The 23467-nt window shown below is 46.9% G+C and overlaps 1 protein-coding gene across 4 annotated transcripts in view; it reads right to left on the bottom strand.

The window, feature by feature from the left end:
• The window catches only part of FGF14 (fibroblast growth factor 14), a 638300-nt gene that overhangs the window by 57034 nt on the left and 557799 nt on the right, over positions 1-23467 (bottom strand). The window lies entirely within an intron of this gene.

Below are 23467 nucleotides of genomic sequence, written 5' to 3'. Positions count from 1 at the left end.
ATAATGTAATATATATACTATGTAGAACCAAACAGTGCCTGTGCTCAGATGATATAAAATCGCTATATGCAGTGATTTAAAGCAGCTATGGATTTGGCACATAAAATCCCTACAACCAAAAACGTTGTTGATTTGCTTAAGCACCTCCAACTAAAGCAAACACAACACATAAAACACTCTGCCTTCTCACACTGTTTAAGTCCACATGTTAACTTGGAGCTCTGGAATAGGAGAATAGTTCAATGATAGACAGCTGCAGACTGAATAAGTGTATGAACGGTTACGTGCAGAGAGAGGGAGCCGGAGATGGTACTGTCTGAGTGCATGAAGTGGTTTGTGGACATTTCTTTATATACTCTTGGTGAATAGCATGTATTTCTGGAGGTAATCAGGTGAATGATGTTAATAAGTGTGTATAATGTGTTAATATAGTTAATTTGTGTGTATAAGAGCCAGTTTTAGGTCCCATTACTGGAGGAACAAGTGGGAATTTTGGGGCCCCCTCAAAGTCACTATTTAAAAAAAGAAAACAACTTTCCAGGAGTCCCAGGGTGTAGTAGGTGAGGCCCCACTCTAGGTCCCCGCCAGACCATGAATTGAGCTGCTTACTGAGTCCTTCCTCTGTTTGTGGCACACAAGGGATTATCTGAACAAAAAAAAACCCCAAACAAGCAGAGAGGGAGAATCAGAATCTGGTAGTTCTATCTCATAGTCCTACCTGCCTAACAACTTCATATGGACCCTGCCCCAAGGCCAGGAATTTTGACTCGGCTGAGGGAAACAATAAAAGAATCCAGTCACCTAGGTAGAAGTCCCGTAGTCTCACCCATACATCATAATTTTGTTTCTGTGCATGTTGGGCCTTTCCTAATGTCTCACTGATGAACACAGGTAGGTCCCTGAGTCATTCCCTTAATTGTAAGACATACTGGGTTGCACTCAAGGTGCTTAGGTCCTGTTCCTTCCAGTCCTCTTGTAGCCAGTCCAGAATTCCCTGTGGTTGGCAGCCACAAAGTAACTAGACGGGAGAGAACCCCATAGAGGCCAGCAGGATCTCCCTTATGGCAAGTAGAAGCAGCAGGAGTAGTGCTTGGGGTCATCTCTAACAAAGTGTCTCAGCATTCCCTTCAGAGTCTTATTTAATCGCACCACAAGGCCATCTGTCTCCGGGTGGTCCACCAAGGTTTTCAGGGACTTGAGCTTCAGAAGGGAGTATAATTTGCAAATCAGTTGGCCCCTTGCTCCGTTTAGGATTTCCCCATGAAATACTCTCATGAGAAGAGCTTCAGGAGTTCTGGGGCTATCACCATAGCTTTTGCAGAGTGAAGGGGAACAGACTCCAGATACCTGGTCGCATAGTTGATGATCCCTGATATATACTGGTGCCCAGACGCAGAGGGAATAGGGACCATGGTGCCTTAGGAGTCCCTTTGTTGCTGGACAGCTGTAACTTTGGGCAGAAGTAACAGTATTCTCTCACCTCCTGATGTGTGCTTGGCCAGTAGAACTCGGTTAGTACCTGTGACATTGTCTTGTCTCTTCCCAAGTGTCCAGCACATTATTCCTGGGGGAATTCTGCACCACTGTCCAATGCAGAATTTTGCAGAAATTAACGTGCACACAGAATTTCTTTCCCCCCACAGAAATGGGCTGCAGTGCTGCTACCTGCCACTAGGGGAAGCTGGGCTCTGCCAGATCCAGGAGTCCCTAGTGGCAGGTAGCAGCAGTGCTGTGGGGAGGCAGAGGGCGCTAGAGGCAGCTAGAGTTCCCAGCATGCCCTGAGGGAAGGAGAGGGCAGTGTGCAGGAAACTCTGTGCAAGCCTGGGACTGAGCATCAGGCTGTTTCTCCCTTAGGATCCCAGGGCTTGGGGGGGCGGGCTGTCTGGGCAAGGGGGGCCCCACGGCTGGGCTTGGGGGGGAAGGGGTGCAGGTATCTGGGCAAGAGGGGGCCCCATGGCTGGGCTCTGGGGGGGGAACAGGTGCAGGTATCTGGGCAAGGGGAGCCCCATGGCTGGGCTCTGGGGGGGGGGGAAGAGGTGCGGGTATCTGGGCAAGGGGGGGCCCCGCGGCTGGGCTCTGGGGGGGAAGAGGTGCGGGTATCTAGGCAAGGGGGGGCCCCGCGGCTGGCTCTGGGGGGGAAGAGGTGCGGGTATCTAGGCAAGGGGGGGCCCTGCGGCTGGGCTCTGAGGGGGTGGGGGCAGGGCCGGCTCCAGGCACCAGCCCACCAAGCTTGTGCTTGGGGCGGCACCTGGAGGGGGGCGGCACGGCGCTCTGGCTCCCGCCGCCGGGGAGAGCAGGGCCACGGCCAGGCTTGCCGCCCTCCCCCCGGCGCTCTGGCCGCCGGGGGCTTGCCGTCCTGCTCCCGGCGCTCTGGCCACCGGGGAGAGCGGAGCCCCGGCCAGGCACTCCGCCCTCCTCCCAGGGCTCCAGCCGCCCTCCCCCCCGGCGCCCTCCCCCCGGCCGCTGGGGAGAGCGGAGCCCCGGCCGGGGCTCGCCGCCCTCCCCCCGGCGCTCTGGCCGCCGGGGAGAGCGGAGCTCCGGCCGGGCACTCCGCCCTCCTCCCAGGGCAGCCGGGGCTCACTGCCCTCCCCCCGGGGCTCCGGCCGCCCTCCCCACCCCCCGCGCTGAGGGTGGGGGTGTGGGTATCTGGAGCGGGGGGAAGAAGGCAGAGAAACAGGAACTGGGTTGTCATAGGGGTTTCTTCAACTCTCTACTCCTGGGAGAATTTTTGTTTGTGATTGTATTGTTGCAGACATACTTGCTGACAGGCATTTTGAAATAAATTACCAAAATAATTGAAACTGGCATGATTATGTAGTGCTATTTTGACAAATAAAATTTGCAGAATTTTAAAATATTGTGTGCAGAATTGTTTAATTTTTGGTGCAGAATGCCCCCAGGAGTAGCACAGGGGATATCATGTATCCACTACAACACTTTCCAACAGTACTTGTGTGGCACCAGCAGCTGATCCTCTTTTGTTGATCCCTTTCAATTCGATACAGGTGCTCTTTTTTAAGCACAAAGTGTGGATACGGCTGAACTCACTCTGTTACTTCCTCATTTACAGACAAGAGCGCCGCCAGCTTTTTTGCCGCCCTAGGCGGCGGAAGGTCCCGCCCCCAAAATGTCGCCCCCGACAGAGGCGGCGGAAGGTCCCGCCCCCGAAATGCCGCCCCCGACAAAGGCGGCGGAAGGTCCCGCCCCCGAAATGCCGCTGACTACCAGGGCGGCCGAAGATCCGGCCGCCGCGGTCACCGCCCCCCAAATGTTAGCGCCCTAGGCAACCGCCTAGGTCGCCTAATGGGTTGCACCGGCCCTGTTTACAGATGCAGTTGGTCATATGCATGGTTAAGTGTAGGGTCATTTCTCTGTTCCTACACGAAATGCCTGCTTCCAGGTCCAGACAGATTGCCTCCTCTTTCTCTGTGGGGGTCAGTGGCCATGTTGCTCAAGACTTTCCATCCTCAAGATCTTCAGGTTCCCCAAAGTTTACCAAGCTCTGTGGAACCTGCAGCAATGATCAACCTGGATCCCTGTTTACTGGATGGACCTGTTTGTTAATGACTTGCCACATAAACTGATAGTCCTGGCCTATGATTATTGGTGTACAAGGGCTTGCTGGGGCTCGACCCTCTTTGGGGCGGTGGGGAGCCACAGCGGCTCACTACCCACTGGTGCTTGGGTACTTCGTCCGGCTGCAGGGTCTCCCTCGGCAGCCCTTGCGGTCCTGGAAGACACAGTAAGCCCGACTCTGGCTCAGGGCGGGGCACCAATGCTATGTCAGGGGCTCAGGCCCTCAGTCAGGGCTGAGCAACCAGCAGGAGTATTTAGCCCAGGCCCTAGGTCAGGGCGGGGCAACAAACGCTGAGTCAGGAGCTCAGGCCCTCAGTCAGGGCTGAGCAACAATAGTAGGCCCAAGCCTCAAAAGGCCTGGGAGAGGGGAAGACTGCCACCCACGGGTTGGGTGGCAGGGGGGGGACGCAGGCCCTCCCACTCCACTGCGTCCCAGCCCGTGACCCTAGCAGCAGCAGAAGACCCGCTGCTGTCAGTGGGGATCCTGGCCGCAACACACTGACATAGGCTCTGGCAATGCTGCAGCCAGACTGGGGTCGGCTGCCCCTGGGCTACTTCCACACTCCCCCTCGGGGCCTACCTGGGTCCTGGTGTCGGCCTCTGGGGGATCCAGGACCATGGGTTCGTCAGGGCAGGGATTGATCGGCAGGTCCGGCAGCTCCTCCGGATAGCGGGCGCAGGGCAGGCCTGGCGGCTCCTCCGGATAGCGGGCGCAGGGCAGGCCCGGCCAGTCCTGGCGGCCGCCTTGGGCCGTGGGGTCTTCCCAGTCACGAGCTAGGCTGGAGACGTCTGGTCTCTCCGGCGGCTGGGGCCTGAGTGAGCTGTGAGGGCGAGCTTTTATACTTCCGGGTCGCCGCCTGACCCTCTGAGGGGCGGGCTCAGAGCTCCCTAGCTCCGCCCACTCCGGCCTCCGGATGGGCTCTTCCCCCTCCGGGGCGGCGGGGAGCCACACCGCCTCACTACAATTGGGTAGGCCAATTTTGTCCAGAGCTACTATCATCACCCCACTGTCAGTTATAAATGTTGGCTGGGGTACATTTGCACATCACCGCTTATACACTGCAGGTGGATTGAATTTTTAGGGTTGTCATCATCTTCTACTAGGGAGGCCAGGACCACCATCCGACTACAGCCGGACTCAAGAGTTCTTGAACTCTTTCCTTGAAACATCACCAGCACCATCAACTTGGGGGAGTCCTTTCCTATTTGTGGGTTTCTGCAGTCCAGCCCTGGGCATATTCACATTCCATAAAAGGGCATTCTCTCTTTATGTGCCCTGTCTGCCCACAGGAGCAGCAAGTTATCGGGTTGGCACTGCCTGTACCTTTCCTATGTGGGGGTGAACTTGGTCATGAAGCAGTGGCTAGATTTATGTCTCCTTCAGTTGTTTGAGGTCCTTGGTGGTCCCACTGGTTGCGTTATGTCCCAGCCCGACCCTCTTGCTCCCCTGGACTACCCATGGTCTAAGGGGCAATCTGACCATCTGGGAGGACATCTTTGGGGTTGGACCCCTCAGAGTGGATGTTACTGGTTTGAGGTCACCCTCCTGGGTCTCCCTCCAGTCTGTCCCACACACTGCCAAGACTTTGGTGGATTGCATCTCTAGTGACCCTTCGGCTTCTACAAAGTCCTCCATTAGCTGCACCGCATCTGACAATGTCCCAGGGCAGTGCTGTAATACCCATTCTCTGCCTTGTATTGGTAATATTTTTATAAATTGTTTTGTCACAATTGCCTCAGCCTCTTAGACCCCTGACTGTTCTTACGGGTGGAGCCACTTCCAACAGCAGCGTCCCCTCTCATGCTGCACCACTGTCCGGGCGATGGCCCCCTTGGGGTAGGTCTTGGATCCAAACCGCTGGCGGTGGGTTTCCTCTGAAATGTCCAAATAGTCCAAAATGGCAAACTCTACTTGTTTATAGTCCTCAGGACTGGCTTTAGGCCGATTCCCCCGATTTCCCGGAATCGGGCCCCGCGGGTAAGAGGGCCCTGCGCCCGTGCCTAAGAGGGCCCCGTGCTTTAGGCTCACCTGGCGGCGGTCCACTCCAGCGGCATTTTGGCGGCGGGGGGGGAGGGGTCTGCTCCGGGGTCTTGGGCAGCATTTCGGTGGCGGGGGGGGGGGCCCGCTCCGGGGTCTTCGGCGGCGGGGGGTCCTTCAGTGCCGCGGAAGATGTGGAGCGGACCCCCCGCCGCCGAAGTGCCGCCGAAGACCCGGACCGCGGAATCGGACCCCGCAGGTCCTAAAGCCGGCCCTGATAGTCCTTAGCCTATAAGTCCATGTTATGGTAGGTTGCCCATACCGGACCCGGCCAAAATCAAACCCAACTATTCTGAGGGCCACTGAGATGCTAGTGCCACCCTCTCAAATGTAACTAAAAAGGCCTCAGGATCATCATCATCCGGCTCCCTCTTGGTTATCTTCACAAGCACTTTGGGCCTCCCCTTCTGTGTAAATGTGACCCACTGAGACTTCCTGGGGACAAAGGGACAGCACTATCTGTGGAATCATTTCCTTGTGAAACTGCTGCTGTTAGGTCATCAGTTCCCTCAGCAGCTGTTGCATGGTTTGAACTTGGTGTTGGGTAGTCCAATGCTGCACCAACTGCTGCTGGAACTGCTGTCGCTGTTCCCTCTCTGCTAGCCACTGCTTCGGTTCCAGCTCAGAGCTTCTGAGCTCTATCCCCTTCTGTGGCCTTAAAAACAAAAACAAAACACACACACACACACCCTTGTAATAGGCATAGTTATGCCCACAGACTCCATTACTCGTGGTGGGTGCCTCCACCCCCGAGTCCCTACTAGACCACGATTTGAGCTGCTTAGAGAGTCATTTGCCTGTTTGTGGCACAGAAAGGATTCTCCAAACTAAACAAAGACAGAAATGCCCCTTTCCCTCTCCTTCCCTTGAAATAGGGAGAATCAGAGTAAAAGAAAAAAGACAAGGCGGGCAGTCTCTTAGGCGGTCTTTTGGTCACCCCTTTGGAGTTCAGCTTGTCTGCTGATTATAGTGTCCCTGATCAGGGTTAGGGTCTGCCTGCAGCCCCTCCTTTTCATCATCCCAGCTTTATACCTGCGCTATACAGTCTCAGGTGTGGCAAGGTCTGTGGCCGTCGTCGTGGTTGTCTTCTTCTTTGCTGATATTTCCCTGTAGCCTCGGAGGTAAAGCAGTCTTTCCTTAGTCACCTTCCCTTCCTATGGCAGGCTTTCACTTTTTAAGCTTCCTACCTCCAGGCAGAGGAAGCCTTATAGGTGAGTTTGGTTAGCGCTGGCTGAGCCCAGAAAAGCTTGTTACCCTCCTTTCTACTGGAGTGAGGGTGTGCCCCTCACAAGGGACTGGTTACATCCCTGGAAAATCTTGGATTTTAAGAGTTTTAAAGAGTAAAATGTGGTTATTGTGTCAGTCTTTAGCTATGAGTTATATTTCATGTAAAGGATGAAGATTCTGCAATCTGGTGCTGTTCCAGTGCTTAACACTGGAGAACTTGGTACATGTTTTGGCTTTTTGGACAATAAGTTGAAGTGCCTTGAAGATCATTGGCAGGGGGCAAATGTACATTCTAGATCTTGCCCCTCTTTACACATTAATGTATATTTTTGCATTCATATTATATATATAGAAACACATACTGTATATATATATGTGTGTGTGTGTGTGTGTGTGTGTGTGTGTGTGTGTGTGTGTGTGTGTGTGTGTGTGTGTGTTATACACATAAAAGTATCAATTACTTACATATGGCAAATATTTCTAAGGCTTTAGTGAGTATAATTTAGAAGTAGATTTGTGAGCTAGAGCATGTTTCAAACATCTTTTCAACAAACTGATCTATAGCTCTAAGGTTGTAATTAAAAGCCATGTTTGACATCTGAATTTAACTGACACCCATATATATATGGCTTGATGCTGGTGTACACTGCCATTCTGGTTTGAACAAAGTTAATTGAAATGATTCCCTCAAAGGGAAATTTTTTGACAGAAGTGAGTAAACAGCTTGGATTCCAATCCCCTTCAGTCACTCTGATTATGTGGTATGGCAGATAGTGATTTTGAATCTAAACTGCCATTAAAGATCAAATCTCAAGGTTAAAAATAAGAGAGAAATGGATATTTGATGTTTTTCCCATGACAAAAAAAAGTGCATGCAGAATATTAATGTAGTTATATCTGAGCCAATCTGCAGAATGAGTAAGCAATGCTGCTGATGGCATTTATCCTGCAGAGGTATAAAGGTGGCATGTAAACCCAACTGGTGACTAAACAGATTGCTTTCCTCAGGTGGCAAAATACAAGACACATAAACCCCACAAGACAACTAACCAAACATATAAAAAACCCAACACCACCAACAATGATGGACCTGTGCTGAAGAGGGTTCACTGAATCCTGCTCATACTAGAGAAGTCTAGATTCAAACAAGAGAGTTCTTCATCCTGACGTGGGCTGAACAGATTCCCTGCTCTTGCTGACAATGTCAGAACTGTATTGTTGCCCTGGAATCTTGACAGTCCTCATACCTACTAAGGGCTGCTCATTCACAAAAGGGCTTAACAGTGTGTTAACACAGCTTTTTGCATTTAATTACCTTCATTTTTTAATAAACCAAAGGTGAAATATTGGTTGTAATGTTTGGGTGCATGAGCTGGGAGAAAGTCTTTACCTCAGCTCCAACTGAACTGGTTCAATATACAATGTTTTCTTTCCACTGTTGTCAGGAACTTACCTGCACTGAGCTTGTCCTCCTTGTTCTGCCCCAAAATTCAGTGCCTTCTACTCAGAAACTACCCATAAGCCCCTACTGGCAGCAGGAACAATGAGTTCAGGGGCTTTGGGGTAATTTGCAAATAGAATCGTAGGACTGGAAGGGACCTTGAGAAATCATCTAGTCCAGTCCCCTGCCCTCGTGCCATAGGAAGCACTGTATTTTGGGACAGAATTAGGAAGACATGCTGGATGCTTATGATTCCTATCTATTATGCCTCAGGTGCCTTAATCATCCCAGAAAACATCTATGTGACAAAATTAGACATGCCCTGTAATAATTTATTAATACTGTATATCTATCTGGTCACTGGGATATGTGTGAATATATTAGTTTAATTTAATAGGGGGCTGTTAGGAAAAACAAACAGTAAGAAAACAGAATAGCTCAAGATAAGCCACTTCCCCAGAAACATTTGAGGGGGTTAAGAGGCAAGACCAGAACTGTTAGCTTTGAAGTTTTTAACTCTTCCCCTGCCAATCTACAAAACTAGTTTTGTCCAGAAGGGCCAAAGGCCTGGAAGCCAGAAGATCAAAAAGACGACAACAGTTTAAAAAGGAACTCTTTCTCAAGAGGGGGGAGTTGTTCAGGGGAGGACCAAACTAAGATGTAGGCACCTGTTGAAGTGTTTGAAGAATTTAGGCCTGCCTGAGTTACCATCAAGGGATGGGAAGAGAGATGTGCATAGGATGTTTTTTTAAAAAATCCTTTTTCTTTAAATGTTTTGTTCCTACTGTTAAAATAAACAATTTTATTTTTTTGAGGAGGCTGCCTGGTCTCTGTATTCACCAATGGTCACAGACTCCTGAAGGGCAGAACCACAGACTCCAAACTCAGTTGGACTTGCTGGGTAACGATGGTTGATTCACAGGGTAATGTAGCCAGAGGCCCAGTTCAAAAGCAGGAGAAGCACATGATTCCACCTCAGGGAAGGTAAAGACATGAGGCCTGGTGCACTCAGTGAAACCATGAAGGGGGCAGAGGTGCAGCTAGCCTTGTAACTATGACAGTTGGTACAACAGCAATAGATGATTCCAAAAGGTTTTGTCAAAAACAGCATATGCTGCACTCTTGCAAAGGCAAGCAATGCAATAAACTATTTCATGCAATCAGCACCCTTGTAATGGTTTCCTAAAGCCCTGATCCTGCAAGTCATCTTGCATGGATGCAGGAGTCTGCCTGCATGGAATAATTGGCCTGTGTTCACCTAGGCCACAGTCATACCACAGTGTTTTGGTTGTTCTAGCCTTTTTGGTTAACAGACATCTCTTAGGATAACCTTGGTTAAGCAGTTATTAAAATAGAACCATCAGAAATGAGAAGATTTTAGACAAACTGTCAATTTTCACCCTTTACAAAAGATATTTTAAAATTAATTCAGAATTGGATCTTAAAGTTTGAACAAAGAAAAAAAAATCTATATTATCTCAATTATTATTGGTTCGAGAAACAGAGTTATACTGAATTAATGCAGCCGATTTCAAGATCCAAGGAGACAACAAATTTTAAAAAAATAAAATACAATAATAAGGCAGTAATATATCAACTGTGTTTAGCAAGTAGCAGTTATTCACAACATTTCAGCAACAGCAAATCTTGCAGTGGATTTAGCAGTTCTCCCCAGCACACATATCCTAAACACCATATGCTGTGAAGTACTTTTTAAGAAACCTTCATGCAGACTTTATGTTAGAACAATTTCATTAGACAGATGTCTCCATCTACAGCTGAAGTACTGGAGCAAGTTAGCCAACCTGTATTTTCTACTTTTATTCTGACAATAAATCAGAAATAAGCTTTGAAGTGGGCCTCCACAGAAGTGTATCTACATCACTGACTTTTAATTACCTGTGTCCTGCTTGTGGAATACAGCTATGCACAATGTACACTTTTGTTTTTATTCATCGAATGGAGAGCAGGAGGTAGCTCCAAAATCACACAGGGTTAAACAACTAGGCATCCGGGGTTTAAAATAAAACATTTTTCTCCACGTGCACACTTGCATAATCTCACAAAGGCTATTCTAACCATGGGATTTGCCCCCAAACTATTTTGACATGTCATCTCAGACACTTTTGATGTTATGCAGTAAATGCTTCACTACACATGCAACTGAAACTGCTGTAACCACCATTTTCACCCTGGGTGGGGACAAGGGCTTCAGAGTAAATCTTAGAATTCTTAGCCTTTTACTGAAATATATTGTTCACATCAACCCTCAGTCAGGATGGTCACGCAGCACTAATTTCTGAAAGGTCAATGGGAGTTACATGTGCTAAAACCTCTCTAGGTCTGACCCATAATGGGTACCCTTCCCTAGCCTACTAGCACTTGGGATAGAATGAGGAATGGCAACAAAGAAGTAGGCAGAAAGGTGAGGGAATAGGAACCTACTGTACTCTCACAGGATAACAGTTAATGTTATTTCCTTAATGGAAAAATCATTTGGCATTCCTTGAGTCCCATTCAAAATATCTGTGAACTGCTGGGAACCACTCCATGTTTTGGTTCAAAATATGTTTGTTTCACATGGTATGTGATGAAGATGAAATCATCCTAACACATAAAACAACTCTACTAGGTATTGTAATCCACCTAGTTTTAAAAGTTTTGAATGGTATTTTTTAAAATAACTGGTCCCCTAACTTAGCAGTTATGTACCAGCACTGCACATTTGAAACATTAAACCCCTTCCCCAAATGCATCTTCATTCAGTGACCACATGATCCCTATGATGGAATCTGGAGGTCAAGAGATATAGCATTCTTCATCCTCCATCAGGGAGTTAGCAGAGGACCCACACTTCAGGCTTTTTCCTCTGGACTCCCACTGGCCAAAAAAAAGCATTGATATGGGAGGAATATACGGCAGCTATTCTAGAGTTCATTAGATAACTCTTGGAGCTGAAAGGAAGTGCCATCTTTTACCTGGCAGAACCAGGGCTTTATAACAGAAAACATTGCCTGGAATACATTTCCTGAAATTTTATTTGATACAGTAACCTAGACCACTGAAATAACCAACCACTGGATGTCACTGTTACTCCACACCAATAAAGCAAATACAACTCTGAGATAACCACTAGCCGCGTGATGACTAACTGTCCAGTTCTAACTGCCTTGGCAAACAAGTAAATCTTTACATGTATAATGAATTTAGGCCAGGATCCTCAAACAGACGTGATGCTGAGCATTGCAATGCTTAAATGTTAGGGGCTTGGAAAAAATCACAGAAACAACGTGATCTACAAAGCCTGAGTTCTAGGTTCCCTGTAGAATGAATGGGGAGAGACAAGAATCTTACCAAGAGACCTACAAAAGCCAGCATGCTAGGCAGGCAGTCATCTCTGCCTGCAATCTACAGCCAGGAACCCCTCTCCTGGAGTCAGGAGGCTTAAGTGCCTAAGTCATTTCTTGCAAGAATGATTGACGCAAGCGCCTAACTCAACACAATAGGAGGAGGAGGTGGCACCCACTTTATAAAAGTTTTAGTTTGGTGGTTAGAGCACTTGTCAGGTTCATTCCTGGTGATGGGGAGAAAGGATCTGAACAGGGGTCTCCTACGTCTCAGGAGAGTGCCCCAATCACTGAACTATGGGATATTCTGATTTGTGGCTCCCTCAGTCTTTCCTGTTGAAAATGTTGCACTGTGGATAAATACTGAAAGAGTCATTGAGCCAGAGAGAGAGAATGACTTATGGTTAGGACACCCACCCGGGGGTTGGGAGACCCAGGATCCAGCCTCCCATTCCAATCACCCATCTCCTCCGGCCAGATTTTGAATGAGACCCAATCCGCTACACTGCTGTAGCATTTAAAATGTAGACAAACCCTAAGTAACAAACTAAAGAGGACTGTAGGGCAGATTTAGAGCCAATCCCCTTATTTTAAAAACGCTGTGTTAAAACTCAATCGGATTTTTTTGTGTGTGTGTGTGACTTAGGGAATTTCTCAAAAGTAGAAGAAAATATTTCACACTGCATCACATAAAAAAAACCACAACAGTGTTTTCATAGATTTTTATTCAATGGATATCTAGTTAGGAAAAAATGCCATGCAACTGAAAAAAAAAGCCCAGGTAAAGTGTGAAGGTACACTAGACTGACAAGTTGTCAAAACACTTTGAAAGCAGTGGACATAAACAATAACTAGCTATAGTAAAAAGTAGCTTTTTCACCAAACAAAGCCTTTTAACTGAATTTGCTACAGTCATCAGATGAGAGGAGTCAGAAAAAAAACATCAGAGGGGTAGCCGTGTTAGTCTGAATCTGTAAAAAGCAACAGAGGGTCCTGTGGCACCTTTAAGACTAACAGAAGTATTGGGAGCATAAGCTTTCGTGGGTAAGAACCTCACTTCTTCAGATGCAAGTCTTGCATCTGAAGAAGTGAGGTTCTTACCCACGAAAGCTTATGCTCCCAATACTTCTGTTAGTCTTAAAGGTGCCACAGGACCCTCTGTTGCTTTTTACAGAAAAAAAACAGACATTTACTGACTAGTGTTGTAGTCATGTTGGTCCCCGGATATGAAAGAGCAAAGACGGGTGAGGTAATATCTTTATTTTATAGGACCAACTTCTGTTGAAGGGAGAGACAAGCTTTCCAGCTTCAAAGACCTCTTCTTTAGGTCTGGAAAAGGTAGCTAGAGCAGTGGTTCTCAAAGCCGGTCCGCTGCTTGTTCAGGGAAAGCCCCTGGCGCGCCGGGCCGGTTTGCTTACCTGCCGCGTCCACAGGTTCAGACGATCGCAGCTCCCACTGGCTGCTCCAGGCCAATGGGGGCTGCAGGAAGCGGCGCGGGCCAAGGGATGTGCTGGCCACCACTTCCCACAGCCCCCATTGGCCTGGAGCAGCGAACCGTGGCCAATGGGAGCCGCGATCGGCCGAACCTGTGGATGCGGCAGGTAAACAAACCGGCCTGGCGTGCCAGGGGCTTTCCCTGAACAAGTGGTGGACTGGCTTTGAGAACCACTGAGCTAGAGTATCCCAGCTAAATCCAAGGTGGGAAAGATTGTTAAGCATAAGGGGTTAACACATGTTAATTGCCCATTTCATTTTAAGTGGTTTCTTGCAACTTAACTCCCTTATGCTTAACAATCTGTCTCACTTTATATTTAGCTGACATTCTGGTTACTTTTTCCAGACCCGAAGAAGAGTTTTATGAAGCTCAAAAGCTTGGGTCTTTTCCACCAACAAAATTTGGTCCAATAAAAGATATTATCTCTCCTACCTTGTCTCTCTGATTTACTGAGTAGTCCATTGAACTTAACTTGTCTTTGAAATCAGCAGACCCAATTCTTTGCAAAGCATTCACAGCGACTAACAATGGTTTTCAGCATGGTCACAAACTACATAAGATTATAGCTGTGATTAATGATGTACTGCACTGCAGTTATTAGTGAATTTGCTAAAACATTTGGCTCAATTCAACTCATGTAGGAACAGTAATAGATTTTAAAATATAGACAAAAAGAACAGGAGTACTTGTGGCACCTTAGAGACTAACAAATTTATTAGAGCATAAGCTTTCGTGGGCTACAACCCACTTCTTCGGATGCATATAGAGTGAAACATATATTGAGGAGATATATATACATACATACAGAGAGCATGAACAGGTGGGAGTTGTCTTACCAACTCTGAGAGGCCAATTAAGTAAGAGAAAAAAAAAAAAACTTTTGAAGTGATAATCAAGATAGCTCAGTACAGACAGTTTGATAAGAAGCAAGTGTAAAAATACTTACAAGGGGAGATAGATTCAATGTTTGTAATGGCTCAGCCATTCCCAGTCTTTATTTAATCCTGTGTTGATTGTGTCTAGTTTGCATATCAATTCCAGCTCAGCAGTCTCTCGTTGGAGTCTGTTTTTGAAGTTTTTCTGTTTTAAGATAGCCACCCGCAGGTCTGTCATAGAATGGCCAGACAGGTTAAAGTGTTCTCCCACTGGTTTTTGAGTATTATGATTCCTGATGTCAGATTTGTGTCCATTAATTCTTTTGCATAGAGACTGTCCGGTTTGGCCAATGTACATGGCAGAGGGGCATTGCTGGCACATGATGGCATATATCACATTGGTAGATGTGCAGGTGAACGAGCCCCTGATGGTATGGCTGATGTGATTAGGCCCTATGATGATGTCACTTGAATAGATATGTGGACAGAGTTGGCATCGGGCTTTGTTACAAGGATAGGTTCCTGGGTCAGTGTTTTTGTTCAGTGATGTGTGGTTTCTGGTGAGTATTTGCTTTAGGTTGGGGGGTTGTCTGTAAGCGAGGACAGGCCTGTCTCCCAAGATCTGTGAGAGTAAAGGATCATCTTTCAGGATAGGTTGTAGATCTCTGATGATGCGCTGGAGAGGTTTTAGTTGGGGGCTGAAGGTGACAGCTAGTGGTGTTCAGTTATTTTCTTTGTTGGCCCTGTCTTGTAGGAGGTGACTTCTGGGTACTCGTCTGGCTCTGTCAATCTGTTTTTTCACTTCAGCAGGTGGGTATTGTAGTTTTAAGAATGCTTGATAGAGATCTTGTAGGTGCTTGTCTCTATCTGAGGGATTGGAGCAAATGCGGTTATATCTTAGAGCTTGGCTGTAGACAATGGATCGTGTGGTGTGTCCTGGATGGAAGCTGGAGGCATGTAGGTAAGTGTAGCGGTCAGTAGGTTTCCGGTATAGGGTGGTATTTATGTGACCATCGCTTATTAGTACAGTAGTGTCCAGGAAATGGACCGCTTGTGTGGATTGATCTAGGCTGAGGTTGATGGTGGGATGGAAATTATTGAAATCATGGTGGAATTCCAAATATAGACAGTAACATGTGACACCATACAGGTTTGGAATTCAAAGCTGGGCCTTGAACCTTTTATATTATGCCTCAATGGCAACAATAATGTCTGTGAAGACAAGCTGTAGTTTTACTTGTTTGATTTTTTCACCCATCGTATGAAATAGTAGTCAGCAATAATGATGCTGCCATAAATGCCATTTTTAACTTTGACTAAAAGAAGCAGATCAGATACTGGAAGTTTCAAAAAACAGAAACCTCTGAAAATGTCTTTCTATTGTCTTTAGACTGTTATGACAATTCAGCTTATTCTTCAATGATAGGAACAGAAAAAAATAACTGGTTACTAGTAGACTTCATATTACAGATTACCAGGCAATGAAAGATATTGAAATTCTAGGGATGGCAGCTCAAGGCAATTCCCCATCCTTAGATAAGCCCTGGTCTGAAATTTCTTGCCTTTAATCTACTCTCTCTGGCTCTAAAGGATTCCCTCTTTGATGGACGGTTGTTAAGCAACTCCTTGTGCTGCCTGCCACACAGGAATTCTGACAGTGAAACGGTATTTTCTCTGATGAACAGCAACAAAACAAAACCGGAATATCAGGCTGCATTGTCTTCAGCATTTATAATGGGATTGTTCATTAAACAGAAGGTAAACATATCAACAGTGACACTTTTCATCCAATCATTCAATTTAATAGAGGACAGATGTTGCTCACCAGTAAAATCAAATGACAAGACAAGGTTATCAGAATCAGGATTATTATTATTATTATTACGTTGCAGGTGGTTACCTTTTAAAAGTCAACAGTAAAGTGGTAAAAGTGGTTACCTTTTAAAAGTCAACAGTTGTCAATAGATAACAGAGAGTTACCAGTTATTTCTTATTCTCAATAGAGCCAAAAATTGCAGTCATATCATACCCATGGTGTGGTACTTGTTGACAAATATTGACTTTTTAATGATGACCATTGTTTAGATGGTGTATTTGCAACTATATCATATGTTTACACACATGCACACACACATGGAAACAGTTCCAGTTATGAAAGTGGCAGGCTTACAAAATCATTTAACTATTACATATAAGGCCTGATCCTGCAAACACTATTGAGCATAGTTGCTTATTACAATGAGTATTCTCATTGAAGTCAATGGAACTACTCAAGTAAATAAAGATCTTCATGTCTAACTGTTTCTAAGATTGAGGTCCAGAGGCTTGCACAAGGAGATCATTACACCCACACAGAATCGGTGTTAGTGTCCACCCATGCAGATCCTTTTGCTAGATCAAGGCCAGTTCATGTGTTGCTCTACAAAATGATGATTGTGATATTGACCAGAGTACTGATTTGTTTGCTGTTTAAACAAATACAGCAAACCTGACAAAGAAATATAATACTAAAATAATAGAATAATAAAAAGAACTTCGGTGGATTAAATTTGACAAAGATTTGATACAATTCATTTTCAAAAAGATTTTTTCTGTACATAGAAATAACATTTTATAGCATTATTATAAAAAAACCACACATCTCCAGTTTATAGACAACATTTCTTTATTGTTTTAACTGATTGCAGAGTGAATCTTTTGAAAAGGGTATTTCTGCCTTTTATTTGATGTCTGCGTATGGTTGCTCATTCAGAATTCTTGTTGTTCACTCTAATCTGTCTTTTAGACTCTCAAATTCCAGTTTACTCAGAGCCTGAAAGACTAAAGGACAGAAAATTCATATCACTGTCTCCATGTGACCAATGATGTGATGTTTCCTAAGCCTGCTTTCTCCCCCTGCAGGATTTCCATGAAGCTCATTCAACAGAGAATGGGGTGCCTTGCAGGAGTTTTAGAGAAGGCAAGTACATGCAGCATGAGAGGCATACTTGAGTGCTAGATCTGATCTCACTGTTTTTATAGTTAATATCTGCAAAAGGAATTCAGACAAAGATGACCTCAGACAAAATTTGTGCTAATCTGCTCCTCAGATGTAAGAACTAGACCAGCGGTTCTCAAATTTCATTGCACCGCAACCTCCTTCTGACAACAAAATTACTACCTGACCAGAGGTTGGGGCAGGAGGGAGGGGAGCTCAGGCTTCAGCTTCAGCCCTGGGTCCCAGCAAGTCTAATACTGGCCCTGGCAACCCCATTAAAATGGAGTCGTGACCCACAGTTTGAGAACCGCTGAAGTAGACAATCAATTCCACAGTTAAAGTAGCTCTTAAACCTGAGCCATGTAAAATTCCCCTAGTTAGTACCAACAGCAAATGTTGTGACCAACATTTTTGCATAAAACTACATGGTGCACATTTATTCTGAGAAATTTTCATTTTGCATCAAATGACAGAATTTAAAGAAAATTATTTTAAAATATTATTCCAGATTAGATCTGGCATATTGCTCATCATTTGGCATACTAATTATCATACCTTATTGCTAAATAAGGTTTCACCCTTTCATTCTTTTCTGATGCTAAGCCATAAACCAGTGTCACTCTGAGGCTGATCTTGCATTTGCTGTGCATCCAAATCTGCCCTAAAGTCAACAGACGATTTGGGTGTGTGAGGAATGCCAGATAAGTTCCTGTTTGGAACAAATGCAGAGATCTCACTTTGGTACAGTGTAAATGTAAAGCCCACCACAGACCCAACTTTCACAGAAGTCAAACCATACAAATGACTGCAACTTGTCACCAAATTAAGCTCATAATAAATTCACAGAAAAAATAAACCTGCTTTCAAATTCTAGACATATAAAATATACAAACTCATGTGGGGTCTTGTTGGCTGTTTGACAGCTAGGGAGACAATAAATGCTCAAGTGGGTCCCAGGCCCAAAGGCACAGAAGCCAGATGACAGCTCTGAAACAAAGCTGCCAGGCAGGCATGACAGTAGTGCTCACTGAGCTAAAGACACCCCAATCTCAAGGGAATAAGGTTGGGAATAGCTTAGGCTTCCTGAAATCATGCATAGTCACCCTCACTTACATTGCGGGGGGGTTTCTGACTGAGCTCCCCAATTGATGGGCCATTTATATCCGCCTGTAGGTGGTTCTGCAGGGGCCGCTGCAGTTCTATAGTCCCTGCTCAGGGGAGAGAGAGAGAAACAGGAACCACCACCCACACACAGATTCCTTCTCAACAAAAGTATCTTGTAACTTGTAGATTTGACATGCCGTATACATATGTGACTATGTGTGGACTGGTTGCCTGTATCTGATTTAGATTATAAAATAATTATAAAAAATTATTATTTAGATAATAAATAATTATAAAAAACTGTCATCCATGCTTTGTATGGTGGTGCAGAGCTCAATATCACTGTTCAACATGTCATAATTAAGGCTGCGGGTTTGTCACTGAGGTCATGGATTACATGGCTTTCTGTGACCTCAGTGACTTCTGCAGCGGCCGGTGCACCTGGCTCAGGCAGCCTCTGCACCAGTCGCACCGGCCACTGTTGGGGCAGTTACAGGCCACTGTATCCACCCCCGCAGCAGCAGAATTTGGGTGTGGAAAGGAGAATGTAGTTGGGGAACGGGACAGGGTGAGGCAGGCTCTGGGCGGCACTTACCTGGGGGGCTTCCCGGAAGCGGCGACATCCTCCTTGCTCAGCTGCTAGGTGGAGGTGTGGCCAGGCAGCTCTGAATGCTGCCTCCACCCAGAGCGCTGGCTTCGTAGCTCCCATTGGCCAGGAACCGCAGCCAATGGGAGCTGTGGGGGCGGTGCCTGCAATCAGAGGCAGCGTGCAGAACTACCTGGCCATGCCTCCGCCTAGCAGCTGAGCGAAGTGGGTGTCGCTGCTTCCAGGGAGCCCCCCAGATAAGCGCTGCCCAGAGCTCTCCTCACTCCATCCGGTGCCCCAACCCCCTGCCCCCTCCCACACCCAAACTCTGCTGCTGGGGGTGGGGGAGGCAGGTAGGGAGCCTGCCAGTGTCCCCCCCACAGTCCCCCTCAGCACCAACGGGGGTCCCGGGCCACCGCCCTCCCCCCCCCCCAGCACCCAAGCTGCCCTCCCCCACCAAGTGTTAGTCACGGGTATTTTTAGTAAAAGTCACAGACAGGTCACAGGCAGTAAACAAAAATTCACAGCCCGTGACCTGTTCATGACTTTTACTAAAAATACCTCTGACTAAAACATAGCCTTAGTCATAAATAACCATCACCATCATTTGGGGCCAAACTCGAGTTAACAGCCCCCAAGTTTGTGGAACTGTTGAACATGAACCCAAAACATAGACTTGGTTCATCCTCACACCAAAATTCCAAATCCTATTTTAAACCTAATCTGGATCCAGGTGGAAACAATGCCCCTCCTCTGATCTAATTACCCTTCACAAGCTTGTCACCCAGATATATGAGTGCCTGTTGAACTCTCTCTAGTTTGAAAATGAGAGGTCTTCCAGCTAATTAAGTTCTGCAGCCAAAGTTCTTCACTGTCATCAGTAAATCTAAGTGGGCTTTTTCCCCCCACATTGAAAAATGTAATATTTTCAAAGTGCCCGATCTCTTTGTATTGATGGGATTTGCAATTTTAAATTTGATAGCTCCTATTATAGCTTAAACTGAACTGCAAAGCAGTTATGTCCTGTATTTGTTATTAACAGTGTCTTCTCTGGACACACTTGGGTCAGTCTCCTCTCATTTACATGGGTGCAAATGCACTAAAGAATTGGAGGTTTTCTGGTGGAACCAGAAGTGGAAGTAAGACGGTCTGGTCTAGTGTACCAGTAAGAGCCGGTATACAGCCGACCATACCAACAGGGCCGCTGGGCAGTATCCCCGGGCCCAGCAATTTAAAAAGGCCCAGGGCTCCCGGCAGCAGCCAGAGCCCCTGGTCCTTTAAATTGCCGCCAGAGCCCTAGGGCTCCCAGCTGCCGCTGCCACCAGTACCATGGGGCTCCAGCAGTGATTTAAAGGGCCTGGGGCTCTCAGCCGCCACTACCACTACTGCACCAGTGGCTGGAGCCCCGGGCCCTTTAAATCGTCGCCAGAGCCCTGAGGCTCCCGGCTGTTACCGCTACCCTGGGGCTCCGGCGGCGATTTAAAGGGCCCAGGGGTCCCGGCCACCGCTACTGCTACCGTGCCAGCAGCCGGAACCCCGGGCCCTTTAAATCGCCGCTGTAGCCCCGGGGTAGCAGTGGTGGCTGGGAGCCCCAGGCCCTTTAAATCGCTGCCGGAGCCCTAGGGTAGCGGTGGCTGGGAGCACCGGGCCCTTTAAATCACTGCTGGAGCCGCAGGGTAGCACTGGCGGTGGCTGGGAGCCCTGGGCCCTTTAAATCGCCACCTGAGCTACAGGCAGTGTGGGCCAGGCAGCGCTGAAGGGCTGGCTGGGGGAGTCTGGCCCTAGCCCCGCCCCTTCCACCCGAGGCCCCACCCCTTCTGGGTGCCCAGAGTCACCCCCCCACACCTTGCTCAGGACCCCGGCCAACCTGCGTACAGGGAAGTCCCTTAAGTTACTTTCACCCCCGGGTGGAACTGAGATCAGGATCTGGCAAATTCAAATTTTGTTAATGTGGATAACATACCAGTTCAATGTCTAGTTAAGACAAGAATATGATAAAGTATTTTCTTTACATTATGAAAGCTGTAGACTTACATTCATCAATATACTTTTATGGCTTCAATCACAATCGTATCTGAGGCCTGATCTACACTTTAAAAAGTCAGATTAACCTAGCTATGTTGCTCAAGGCTGTGAATAATTTCGTGCCAAGCACCGTAATTAGATCGACCTACATCCCAGTGTAGCTGCAGCTAGGTTGAGAAAAGGATTCTTCCATCAACCTAGCTACTGCCTCTCAGAGAGGTGTAGAGGGAATGTAGGAAGCGTCTACACATGGCACTACGGTGGCACAGCTGTAGCGTCATAGCTGTGCCACTGTTATGGAGACATACCCTAAGTGTCTCAGAAACTACTGAATTCATCCTCATCACACCTCCAAGAGACGGGGAGTATTATCATCCTCATTATAAAGATGGGGAACTGAGGCAAGGAAAGATTAAGTGACTTGCTCAAAGTCACATATAATGCCTGTGGCAGAGCCAAGAATACAGCTCAGTTCTTCTGATTCTCACTCCAGGGCCTTAGTGACAAGACCATTTAGGAGTTTGTGATTAATTTATGCTGATCTTTTGATTAGCACATCTTAGAAATCTCTTTTATTATTCACTTTTCATAGAAGGAAGGTATGTTACGGCAATTTTTGTGTGCGTGTGTCCTTGGCCAACTGACAGACACGCTTACCCTAAGAAACAGCTTTCAGGAATGATTAGGAAGATGTATTAGTGCCTGTATTTTTTACCAACAATAATGCAATGCCTAATTTCTATTATTGTTTTATTGCAAAAATTATAAATAAGAAAAATAAATATTTTCCACTGTAGTGTTGCTGCACAGATACAATGTTCTGAATGCTACCCTTTGGCTCCCACCATGAGATACTAAACCTTTTTGACATGGAGAAATCTGTTTCTGGAAGCTATTTTACAAAGCACATCAACAAGACTTATCATCACACATTGTACCATGGAATCAGGAAACCTTTCAACAATTGACACCATACACACTGACAAATGCACTCTGAATAAAACTCCCTTCGAGCAGGCATGCACTATCTGGCCATCCCGGAAACCAGAGCAGCTCAAAGCTTTTCCAGGAACATACTGATGTGATAGTGGATTGATATTAAAAAAAAAAAATTCAGCCAAATATACTGTGGCAGATTACTTGAATTATTTTCACGAAGAAGAGAGAACGTGCGACTACCAGAAACTTGAACTGTTTTTATTGTTTCTGGTTCCCTGAGTTGATGAGCCTGCTTCCTATGCTTGGGTGGACCACAGAAGATGTTTAGTTTCAGAAGCTGCACTTAGTGCAATATGCTCCCCTCTGGCTCAACCAGGAGAGGAGCCATTGGAACTTCTCTTGTGCCACCCCACAAAACACTTCTCCCTTCCTGGGGAAGCTCCTCCATTAGAAATCAATGGAGTCAGGATTTTGTGTTTTTTAAGAGGAGGAAGCTCTTGTGAGTAGCATACTCCTCTGCTGAGCTCACAGAGTGTTGGTCAGGTGTTAACATGAGTTTCAATCAGCATGAATTCCTGTGGACATTCACTTCCATGCCCGCTGCTGCATAGTGACTGGGGGTAGTAGCAGTGGAGGGAAGTCAATCAACAGGAGTGAAGCAAGCTGAGCAGCAGTGGAAGCACTGATCATCTGTAGATTTCCTAAAATGTATTGAATGGAGAGCTCTTCAGTTTGTTTTCAAGATCAGTTCATGAACTATCATCTTAAATTGGGTCTATCGGCCCTTCAACTCCAGGAATTGGAGTCTCTTTCTGTATCCTTGTTGCTTTCTCAGAGGCAGCCTGGTGTGGGGCAGTTGTCCCTCTGCTATCCCAGGCCTTTCTGCCTCCCTCTCCCCTTTATAGCAGGGCTTTTCTTCTCTATTGGTCACAGCTCTGGGTGCCTGTCTCCATGACTGGTAGTTCTGGCAGTGGTGTGGGGGGGTGATTAAACTGATTGGCTATAAGCAGGGAAGACTCTCCTCTCCCTTCTGCCTGTGCTCATCTGGGCTCTGCAAACCCCATTACACAAGGAATGGGGACAGACCAATGGGCTGAAAGAGGATGGGGGACTGAAGGGAACTCAACTGCAATGGTGAAACAATAGTACATAGGGTTGCCAACTTTGGTTGGACATATTCCTGGAGGTTTCCTCAGATGACCTAATCTTTAATTAAAGATTAGTCTTTAATTCCTAGAGACTCCAGGACAATCCTGGAGGGTTGGCAACAATCCCTTCCCCCACCTCCAGAATTGCCCCAAACCTTTACCCCCGACCCAAGGTCTCCAATCCCAGCATTGGCACACACAGAGCTGAGATGCACTAGCCTGGTGACATGCTGATTGGTGCAGCTCTGTCTGGGACTCCAGCCTGGTAGGGTTGCTGCTCCCCAGCTACTTGGCCTTCACCTGCCCTTGGGATACACACGAGCCTACATCCAGAGTGCTCACCACCAGCCCCAGTCCAGCAGTGCGCATCACAGACCCACTCCCAGGCTCACACTCACGCGCACCCAGGGCAACACAGTCCTTCCTCCTTCCACAGAGGCCCTCCCACCCACATGCTACTCATGCCAAAATGGCACTCGCCCTCCGCTTCTCCCAGCTGTCCTGGAATCCTCTGGCTTCTTGCCCCTCTAGGCCATTGATCCTCCAGGACTTGGCTGCTCGCATTTAGGCTCCATCTGCTGGCTTATTCTAGTATTTAACAAGCAGCTATACTTACCACTGTAACTTTGGGCTGTGCACAGCAAACGGAGGTGCAATGTTTTGTCCCTTAATACTAAAAGGCTCACTTC

The sequence above is a fragment of the Emys orbicularis genome, chromosome 1 (assembly GCF_028017835.1).
Source record: "Emys orbicularis isolate rEmyOrb1 chromosome 1, rEmyOrb1.hap1, whole genome shotgun sequence".
Taxonomy (NCBI): Eukaryota; Metazoa; Chordata; order Testudines; family Emydidae; genus Emys; species Emys orbicularis.
The sequence above is the reverse complement of the archived record's forward strand: the minus strand, read 5'-3'. Positions and strand labels throughout refer to the sequence as shown.